Here is an 11,124-nt window from a genome sequence, read left to right on the forward strand (position 1 = left end):
ATGCCGTAAAGATCAACAGAATAAACATGTGGACAGAAAGTTGGGATAGGAGGGCAAAACTAGAAGAAAGAACAAGTTCTGCACTTCACCCTTCCCAGCGAGTCTCTCTAGAGTTTAATTCTTGCTCTATCTTCAGGCTCTGACGCACACACACACACACACACACACACGCACACGCACACACACACAACATTCATATGGCGTCAGACGTCAGACCTCTAAAAAGCTTACATTCTGGATGACCCAGAGCCGCAGTGCTGAGTCTGAGCCACATTTCTCCTTTCTGCGAGGCTGTGTTAACACTGGCTATCTATCCTCACTCCGTGATGGTGAGAATTAGGTTAGTAATTTTTGTCTTCCACACTCTCTTCCAAGTAATTAACCCAATTTATACACAGTTTTATCTTTTAAAACTAACACCGTCATCAACGGCGATTGTTATTTAGCTCAAATCCAGACTACTGAATCTCTTGTATATTTGCAGATTTTTAACAATTAAATTTCTCTACTTGCAAGTTTCAATTTTAGATAAGAAAAATATAAACTCGAAAAGAGGTTAAGAGTAAGATTCTTGTGTAAGATTTATTTTTTACCTAATTTAGAAAACCCACTTAAATAAGTATGCATTCTAAAAATATGAAAGAAACAAGACATTTTTGGTTTTGCTTTTTTTATAGTAGTGTGTATATGTTAATTCCAAACTCCTAATTTGTTCCGTCCCCCCCAAGACTTATTTTTGAATTAAGGCTTATTCTCAGGCAATTCAAGGAAACAATTTTCTTAAAAAAAAAAACCCTGTTTCTATACAGTAAAGGGGACTCATTGCATTAGTCGCCTACAGTATTAAGAAACTAATAATTGTTTTTTATGCTTTTCAAGCCTCTTAATTTAGTAAACATATAATTGAAAAGCAAAATTTCACAATAAAATAATATAATTTAGTTCATGTTGCTATGGGAAAGTAAAGGGTTTCCTCCTACTTTAGTTTATTAATTTTCAAATAATGTTTAAGGGCTTGTAATGATAGTTCTTTACAAGGTAGTAAATATACAGTTATCCAGACTGTCTGGGTTGAAAACTAATTACCGTTAGAAACTGAAGCATTTAGGCTTGTTATTTCTGCAAATCAAACGACTCCAAATACAATTTTCATTTTAAATCCAATGTGCAATGATCCAGGGATAGCCTCTCAATGCAAACCATAATCTAAAACATCTCTCTTTCTTATCATTGTTGGTAAGCAAGCCAACTGGAACTTTAAAATGTCGCTTGGAAAACAGAAGTTGGGGAGACAGGGAGTGAAAGCAACAATTTGAAAGAACAAAAGAAAAAAATGAAGCTATTCAAAAAATTAAAAGTTTCTTTCAATGCAAATTTGCAGAAAGGGGGACAGGAAGAAAATACATTATCTAAAGGAAAATATCAAACACTATACAAATTAGGAGGTATGTCCAAGACTAAGTGAACAGGGTTTTCTATAATTCTCATTGACACTGCTTGCTGTAAATCCTTTTCCAGTGATTTTTTTAACAGAGCCACACATTTTAAAATTAGTGTTAACATAAGGTAAAGTAGTAAGAGTAGGAAAGGGGAGTTTGACTATTCAAAAGGAAAGTGAAAATATGAGAACATAAGATATCCCATATTTTTATTCATATTTTTAAATGATCATATCATGTTAGATTTTCAAAGTTATTTCTAGACAAGCCCTTTAAAAAGACAAATGAGGGTTTTATTGCCACTGAATAGTTCCAACACTTAGAAATTAAAAAGTTAAAAAACATTGCAGATATAAAAATAAAAACACTGCAAATGTATAGTAAAATTGTGTTGATGTTTATTACTGTTTTTTAAATGAATTAGGTGACTACCAGGATACATGTGTCAAGTGAAAGTGAAGAAATTATTGAAAATGTTTGTGCTTGTGGGTTTGAGTCAGGATATGGGGAGATCAAAGGGGGAAAAATTAACTTTGAAAAATTAAAATATTTGATGTAATAGCAAGCTGGCTGTGTTATTTTAGAAACATAAAAAAGTGACAATTGATGTATATTGTGTAATATCAAAAACAATTACAATTGCATATGCACTGACTTCATGAATGTAGACAGAAAGGGATTCAAAGTCAACAGCAATCCTATGAAACAGTCTTTAAAAGTTTACATAAGACGATAATTTATGCAATCAACATGTTCTTGAAAAGTTTTGGGCAAACATAATTTTTACACTAAAGCTTTTTGTCATGCTAGGAGAGAAAACATTTTAAAAGAAATTCCCTTTAAGAAGGATTAAAATTTCTATTTTAATCCTTCTGTAAAATAATCTTATTTTAGTATTTATCATTTATTTGGTAAACTGGTTCACGTGGAGATATACTTTTTGGTAATGAATTATTATTCGTCAAAAAGTAAATTCCTTTAGGCCTAACTTCAATTTGTGTTTGTTTATTTTTGTCCCATGTTTTAAACACTTTCTTTATTTTTGAATACTACTCAATGATGGCAATTACTGGTGAGCAGGAAATAAAGTAGAAGAATAAGAAACGTGGTTGGATGGATGAAAGTGGAATGAAATGTTCATTCCCTTGGGCAACTTCTTGACACAGTTGACATAAAGTGGTAGAGGAAAGAGACTGATTCCCCCACTATAATATGTATCTTTTCATTCCCAACTTTATCCCAACTCTTCATTATAATACTTAAGAAAGTGACATCACTGCTTGAGACAAGAAATTTGAATCTGACATCTTTCAATTCCCCATTCAATAACAATAGCAGAAAACCACAATAATGACAACACTAATATTTATTGAACAATTACTGTGTCACTATGAAAAGCTGAACATACACCTCCACTCTCTCTCTCTCTTCATTTTTCTCCATGAGACTACTACTATTTTGTATTATATTTATTTTACACATGTATTGTCTTTCTCTCTCCACTAAAATGTACATTCCAAGAATACCCTTAATGAGAAAGTTAAATAAGCAACACAAAATCCACCCCTTCGATTTGTTTCTTTTTATGTGAGATAATTATTTCCCTGCAACATTTTAGTAGAAATATTTTGTTTCCTACAAACCTGGGAAAAAGGCAGGGGAATAGCTAACGTAAGGAACCTAATATAAGAGTAAATGTGGAGTGTAAGAATAACAGAAAGAGAGTCTGTGTGGTTGAATTTTAGAAAATGAGATGTTAGGAAAGGTAGGAGGGGCCAGACTGCCTTCAGTGGTGCATCATGATGGAAAGGCTACATATAATGAGGACCCATCATCGATTTTAAGCATGGAAGAACCTGATTCAAGTTTTCAACAGCTCTTTCTGGGTACATTGAGAATAGTAGACTTTGGCCAGAGTGTGGCTGCAAAATAGAATCCTGGAGACAAGTTAGGAGAGGACTGCAGTAAGCCAGACAGAAGATGGTGATTCAGCAGAAATAAAAATGTAGACAGAGTGGACACATACACATAATAATGGTAGAACCAACATGATTTTCTCTTTTTAAAAATTTTTATTGGAGTATAGTTGATTTACAATGTTGTGTTAGTTTCAGGTGTACAGCAAAGTGAATCTGTTATACATATACATATATTCACTCTATTTTTTTTTATTATTTTCCCATATAGGCCATTACAGAGTATTGAGTAGAGTTCCGTGTGCTATACAGTAGGTTCTTATTAGTTATCTATTTAATGTATAGTATTGTGTATATGTCAATCCCAATCTCCCAATTTATCCCTTCCCCCCCTTATCCCCTGGTAATCATAAGTTTGTTTTCTACATCCGTGGCTCTACTTCTGTTTTGTAAATAAGTTCATTTGTACCCTTTTGTTTTAGATTCCACATATAAGTGATATCATATGATATTTGTCTTTCTGTGTCTGACTTAATTCACTCAGTACGATAATCTCTAGGTCCATCCATGTTGCTGCAAACGGCATTGTTTTATTCTTTTTTATGGCTGAGTAATATTCCATTGTGAATATGTACCACATCTTCTTTATCCATTTCTCTGTTGATAGACATTTAGATTGCTTCCATGTCCTGGCTATTGTAAATAGTGCTGCAATGAACATCGGGGTGCATGTATCTTTTCGAATTATAGAACCAACATGATTTTCTAATTGATCGCACTAAAAGTAAGCTCCATGAAGGCAGGAATTTTCTCTCTCTTGTTCATTGTGAATCCCTGGTGTCTGCAAAAGAGCCTGGCACATAAAGATGGTCTATTTGTAAATAGTGTAATATAACAGAATATTTAATTTTTGTGTTTGGTTTGGTTTTTAGTGGCTTTAGTCAGCAAAATTAAAAGATGGCAACCTGATATTAGTCCACAGAGTGTATATATATAGGGGAGGGAGGGGCAAGAGGGATACTTTACTGAAAACCAAATGCCTGGGAACCATTGTTCTAAAATACACCTTTTTAAAAATCATCTCTTAGCATCCTAATTAAAGCTGAAAATAGTAGATGGAGGGCTCAGGAATTTTCACTGTATATATATATATATATATATATATATATATATATGTATATGAAGGGGTGCATATGTGGATAACTGGTACCACCTATATTCAAATTAACTCTGTTCTATCTTTCCTAAGCAAGAGTAAGGTAAGCATATGCCTTTTCAAGCACTGAAAAAAGTAATCCCCTTTTTAATGAGGAAAGTAATATAACTCTAATATCCATACCGATGAGAGATCCTTTGCAATGAAAAAATACTTTGCTTTTTAACTTTTAGTTATTGCTTTTAGAAACACAAAAGTTTTTCAGCCTTTATCTATAATTTCTCCTAAATTTGGCTAAGTTTAATTACTTTCCATAATAAACCTTCTAACTGTGAGACTGGTTTCTAAGTCACTACTGTAGTCACAGCAATGACCTCAATAATCAGAGTATCTCTCTTGTGGATATTTCTAAATAGAACTGATGCAATTTTCCAGTCTAATTTATATAAAAGGAACTGATCTAGGCCAAATAATATTCTTCGGTGTTTGTATTGGAAGAAAATATGGAAACCTTCTTAACATTCAGGAACAGTTCTTACTCTATAGATTATGACATTCTATTTATATTGTATTGGAAATTCATAACAAATTTTCTTTAGCTATTGACTTGCAAAATAAGGTCATATAATGTGAAATGGATTTTTTTACATAATCAAGTAGGTAGGTGAATGTTATATATCCTCACAGATTATTCCTTTAGAATCAATTATATTCAAACATTGTATAACAAGATTTTAAATCTTTATAGGAATGTGAAGTAATTATTGTTATGTGGACGGCTAAACTGGAAATTGTGCAACTCACTTCACAACACATGTGGTTGTCTTGTCAAGGCTAAACTTGGGCTACTCCAGTGTCTAACAGAAATGTGCACAAATACTGTGGAATAAAGCATGACAGTATTACTTGACCCATTCAGATTTGTTTCCTTTAGCTAAATAGACTCATTTTTTCAAGGGCTTTGACATTATTCATTCATTTGTATTGCAGACATGAACCTCAAGTGACTGCTGTTCTTTGTGAATATCTAAAGACACCATGTCTCTCTGATAATGGCAAGTTAAGAAAGGAAACCTGTACGTATGGATGTATTATTATTTTGAATTATTTCAAATGGAACTCAGCTGATTTCCCTAAAAAATTAAAGCAACATGGTAGCATGTCCTCTTTCTTGATCAAAATATATTGCTTCTTAGATATAAAGTATAATATTTATGCAAAGTTGAAGATAGTATATGAAGAGTTTTCAAAAATCGAAATTATGCAATGCAAAACTTAAACTCCTTTAAGTTGTCAAGTCAGAGTCTGTAATTGCTCCTTTAATGACTGTTAATTGTTAAAATTCTATTTTTAGCCTCTTAGTTTTTAAACAAAAGCCTGTGGTCCATGTCCTTAAGAAGTAAACAAACAGTCAATAACGCTGAAAGAAAAAAAAGAAAAAGAGCAAAACTCATACAGGCAGTGATGGAGCAGTGCTGAGCAGCCCTGTCTCTACCTTAGACTCCCAGCACTTGAGTTCTGGCTCAGCTATTTACAGAAATGTGGTGGTGACTTTGGGCAAGTGGCTTAGCCTATTTTTGCCCATGTCTTTTCACCTGTAGAATGGGAATAGTAATAGTATCTATCTCACAGTGTTGTAAAACCTGAATGAGTTAATATTTACAAAGTTCTTACTAAGTGCCCAGCAAATTCTAAAAATGTTTATTGTCTAATATAGATAACATTCTTTTATCAAAATAAAACTTTATCACACAAAGTATAATAATAGTAACTCTGATTTCCATTTACCAAGAAGGTAGTTTTGAAATAATGAGAAACCGCTGAAACATGGCAATGGTAATCCAATAAAAAGAGAGTTACCAAAACAAACAAACAAAAACAAAGTATGATACAAATTATCTTTAGTCTCTTCCTTATCATGAAAATTAGCATCAGGAACTTTGCTGAAGCACTTTAGTTATCATTATGTCAAAACACAGATAAAACCTACAAAATACTGGTTTTCTGTATTATGCTGAAAATCATGATTTGAGTTGAGGTATAACTGAAATATATTTTCTTCTTGGTATAAAATATTACTGACAGTTATCAAAAAAATTAAGGAACTCTTTAATAATTAGTTTTAATAAAGACCAAAAATCTTCTGGAAAATAACTTTTTGAATAGCGGGCCAGCCCCTAACAATTGTGGGCCTGTACAAGAGTATAACTGAAGACTCACAGAACATCTGTTTAAATAGGTGAAGGCTGTAAAACAGGTTGACAAACTATTAAGTAAAATACATCTTCCCACCTTGACAAATATACTTCATAACAACCGGAATGGCCAGATACAAATTTAATAGACTCCTCAGACCCCTTGGAGATCCACAGCTGACTTCGATCTCTAGCACCTCTCCCTGATCACCTGCCCCTTCTCTTCCTACCCGGCCAGCACCACAGGTTGCCTTGGCATGCATTTGGAAGCCCCAGGCCTCATACCAATACTCAATCCTCACCTTCCTCAAATATTTGCCCTCTGGTCAACTTTCAGACCTAAAAGTGGCCCAGTTAGTCCTCAGAAATTCAGATCCCAAGAATAGGCATGTGCCAGCTTCAAGAAACTTGAGTTGGCTTATTTGGGTAGGGATTTCCACGTTTTCATGTGTACTTGGTCCCCACGATCCCAAGAATTTCTCACCTTTTTGGAGAGATACACAGGACTAAGGCAGGGACTTCTCCCGCCTGGGGGTACTGATGAAGAGAATAAATCTAAGATTATTTTCGTAAACCACACATTAAATCAGCCTTATTACAGTCATACCTGGCCAGTAGGTGATTTAAGGACATAATAAATATTTTTCTACTAAAATACACTGTTTAGACTGAGTGACTTACTGCTCCTGGATTATTTAGAATGATATGGTTTGTTTTGAACAACATTGGTCTGGCCCATTTTCCTTAGATCTTCTTCATTCCCACAAGCTTCATCTAAAGCAGTGACCTCATCGACTTACTTATACAAGTTCAGTGTGGTCACTGATTCAGTTCGCCAACCATTCAATAAATATTTACAAAGCATCTAGTATGTGTCAGGAACAAACACCAGCACTGGAACACAGTGTTCCAAAAATAGACACCATTTCTTCCTTCCCCAAACTTAAAGTCTAAGGGAAGAAAATCACACAAACAAGAATAATAATGATACTGTGTAATAAGGGATACCCAGTGAGTTCTGAGAGCACATAGATGGCTGCTTGAAAAACAAGGCAAAACTTTGTTAGGGAAAGTGACTTTGGAGCTAACCCCTGAAGAAAAGGTAGAACTTAACTAAGCTAAGAGTGCTTGCTTACTGGGGGAGGTGTAAAAGAACCAGAGTGAAAGAATATATATATTCTTACGAAAGAACACATTAGAGAGAGAAAGAGAAAGGTATCTCACTCAATATCATTATGGTTAGTAAAATTTGAAAAGAGAAATAGCAAGTGATGATCATGATGTGGTCTTCAGGGGTCAGATCATAAAGGACCTTGAAACTCATGGCAAGGACAGGACTTGACTCTAATAGTGATTAGGCAGGTAGGGGGGCATGGAAGGGCTTTATGCAGGGTAGGCGTGATCAGCTTATTGTCTTATGAAAGTCACCCTGACATCAGACCAGAGAATTTTCGAAGTCCTGTATCATCATATAGGCAGCAGATAATGGTGGTTATTCCAAGGACATGGTAAGAGTATTAAGAGGAATCAAGCGATTGAAGAAATTGGAAATAGAATCTTACTTAGCAAGCAGGACTTGCTAGGTGTTTGAGTATAGAAGGTGAGGGAAATGAAGAAACAGAGGATGAGTTCTGGGTTTCTGTGCTGGGCATCTAGATGGTAAGTAATCACTACTAAGATGAGTAAGAAGAAAAAGAGGTTTAGGTTGCAGGAGAGAGAGGGTGAGCGAGTTTAAGATAATAGTGGGACATCCAAGTAGAGTGATGTCTATGGCCAGTAGAGACACTTAGGGAAGCGAGTCAAGTGTAGGAATAGATGTGGGTACTATTATTGCATAGAGAGTCAATGAATCCATGGTAAGGAGCAGAAGACTACCAGAGGGAGTATGTGGTGTGGGAATAAAAGTTAGAGGGTGGAACTCTGAGCATGGATTGGCAGAGAAAGAAGAAATTATGGAGAAATGGGAGAGAGACTAGAAAAGAACATGAAGGATGGTGAAGGGAATTCCAGAAATTTTAAATGCAGATGAGAATTTTTTTAATTAGAAAGAAAAAAAAAACTTGAGTGTCTACACAATGCACAACTTTATATTTATTCAGACACACCCTCATATGCACAAGTTTTTCCCACAGACTACATATACTTATAGGCATACCTAGTCACACACTATATATACACCCACACACATTCACAGACACCATGCATAGCTCCATAAACCCACAGGCACGGCAATACCACCTATAGAAATTTTCATTCATTAAATTTAACCTCAGGTCTCTGCTAGCATATTAATTATTAAGGAAGTCTACCGATTTAAAACGAGAAAGCTTTGGTTTGTGGTTTCAACAAGAACATGGTTCGCATTTTCATCCGTTAAATGGGCACAGTAATACTAGCATAGAAAAGTTTTGAGATTTAATTGATGTTTACCAAGTGATTTGACAGCCTAAGATGTAAGATGTTAGGTAACGCTGTTACTGTTGCTGGGATTGACGGTGGTGACCTACCGTAGCATTTGAGTCTTGCAATATCCTAAACCACAATGTAATCCAGGATGATAAAACACAAGATATCATTAGATGACTTAGAAGTGGTAAGGCTATCACTAAAATGTCCTGCTGGTTATTTATGTTCCTTTTTTTTTTTTTTTTTTTTTTAATGTCTGCTCAGTTTTAGGCCTTATTTGTCATGTAGCTCTCTCATTCTCTACTTTGTCCTAACATTCTAGAACAGTTTGGCTGGGCTGAAAGGGACCTTGGGGATCTTCCAATTCAATTTTGAATTCAACTGAAGAAACCGAGTCCCAAGCTTATATTATTTATCCCCAGATTGCCTAGCTAGAATTTTAAATTGTCTCCTGCCTTCTGTGTTTTTCCACTAGAGAATATTTCACAAACAAAAAAATAATTCTGAAATTAGGATACCATACCAGATAAGAGATCTAAGAAAATGTCACCAGTTATAACAAATAAACAGATTAACAATAGCTATGAGAAAGATGAAACAGCACTTCTTTTTAAAATTATTACAAGGGATACTTTACATTTAATATTGCAAACAGAATGCCCATTACTGAAGAAAACCAATACACAATAGAGACATAAGAGCAAGAAGAAAGTAATTAAAATTCATGAATTACAATTGAGTTATATAGGTTCATCTATTGTTAGTCTTGGTGAAAGGAACAAATTTGTTTTCTCTGGATATCACAAAATGTGATTTTTTTTTTAATTAAAAAAAAAATTTTTAACATCTTTATTGGAGTATAATTGCTTTACAATGGTGTGTTAGTTTCTGCTGTATAACAAAGTGAATCAGCTATATGTATACATATATCCCCATATCCCCTCCCTCTTATGCATCCCTCCCACCCTCCCTATCCCACCTCTCTAGGTGGTCAAAAAGCACCGAGCTGATCTCCCTGTGCCATGCAGCTGCTTCCCCCTAGCTATCTATTTTACCTTTGGTAATGTATAAATGTCAATGCTACTCTCTCACTTCGTCCCAGCTTACCCTTCCCCTCCCCATGTCCTCAAGTCCATTCTCTCTGTCTGCCCCTATGTTCATCATACATTTTTCTTTTTTTTTTTAGATTCCATATATATGTGTTAGCATACGGTATTTGTTTTTCTCTTTCTGACTTACTTCACTCTGTATGACAGACTCTAGGTCCATCCACCTCACTACAGATAACTCAATTTCGTTTCTTTTTATGGCTGAGTAATATTGCATTATATATATATGCCACATCTTCTTTATCCATTCATCTGTCAGTGGACACTTAGGTTGCTTCCATGTCCTGGCTATTGTAAATAGTGCTGCAATGAACATTGTGGTACATGTCTCTTTTTGAATTATGGTTTTCTCAGGGTATATGCCCAGTAGTGGGATTGCTGGGTCATGATTTATTTTTTTGAACAAATAATTTTTTAACACAACCCACGTCCCAAGTACTCTGCTAAGTTCTCAGGATTAAGAGGAAAAAGAAGAGGAAAAAACACAGTTAAGATCTTTGTTTTCCTTTAGTTTTTAGTAAGAAGACAATAAACAAAAGAATTTCATATTTTAATCAGTGCTATAATGAAAATAAAAATGGTTGCTTATTTGAGCTTCTAATTAAGATTGAAATGGGAAAGAGACTAGAAAAGAACTTCTAGAGAGACTAGAAAACTTCTAGAGACTAGACTTCTAGTCTAGTCTAGAAAACTTCTAGAGACTAGAACTTCTAGAGACTAGAAAGGAACTAGAAAGAGCTTCTAATTAAGATTGAATGGTCTAGGAACAAGGTGATATTAGGTTAGAAACCTGAAAGATGATAAGGAATGAGACAAGTAAAGAATATGAGGAAGACTATTCCAAGCAGAGAGAATGACATGACTAGAGGAAACTTGGTTTTAAAGAAACAGAAAGAAAGCCAG

The sequence above is a fragment of the Eubalaena glacialis genome, chromosome 16 (genome assembly GCF_028564815.1).
Source record: "Eubalaena glacialis isolate mEubGla1 chromosome 16, mEubGla1.1.hap2.+ XY, whole genome shotgun sequence".
NCBI lineage: Eukaryota > Metazoa > Chordata > Mammalia > Artiodactyla > Balaenidae > Eubalaena > Eubalaena glacialis.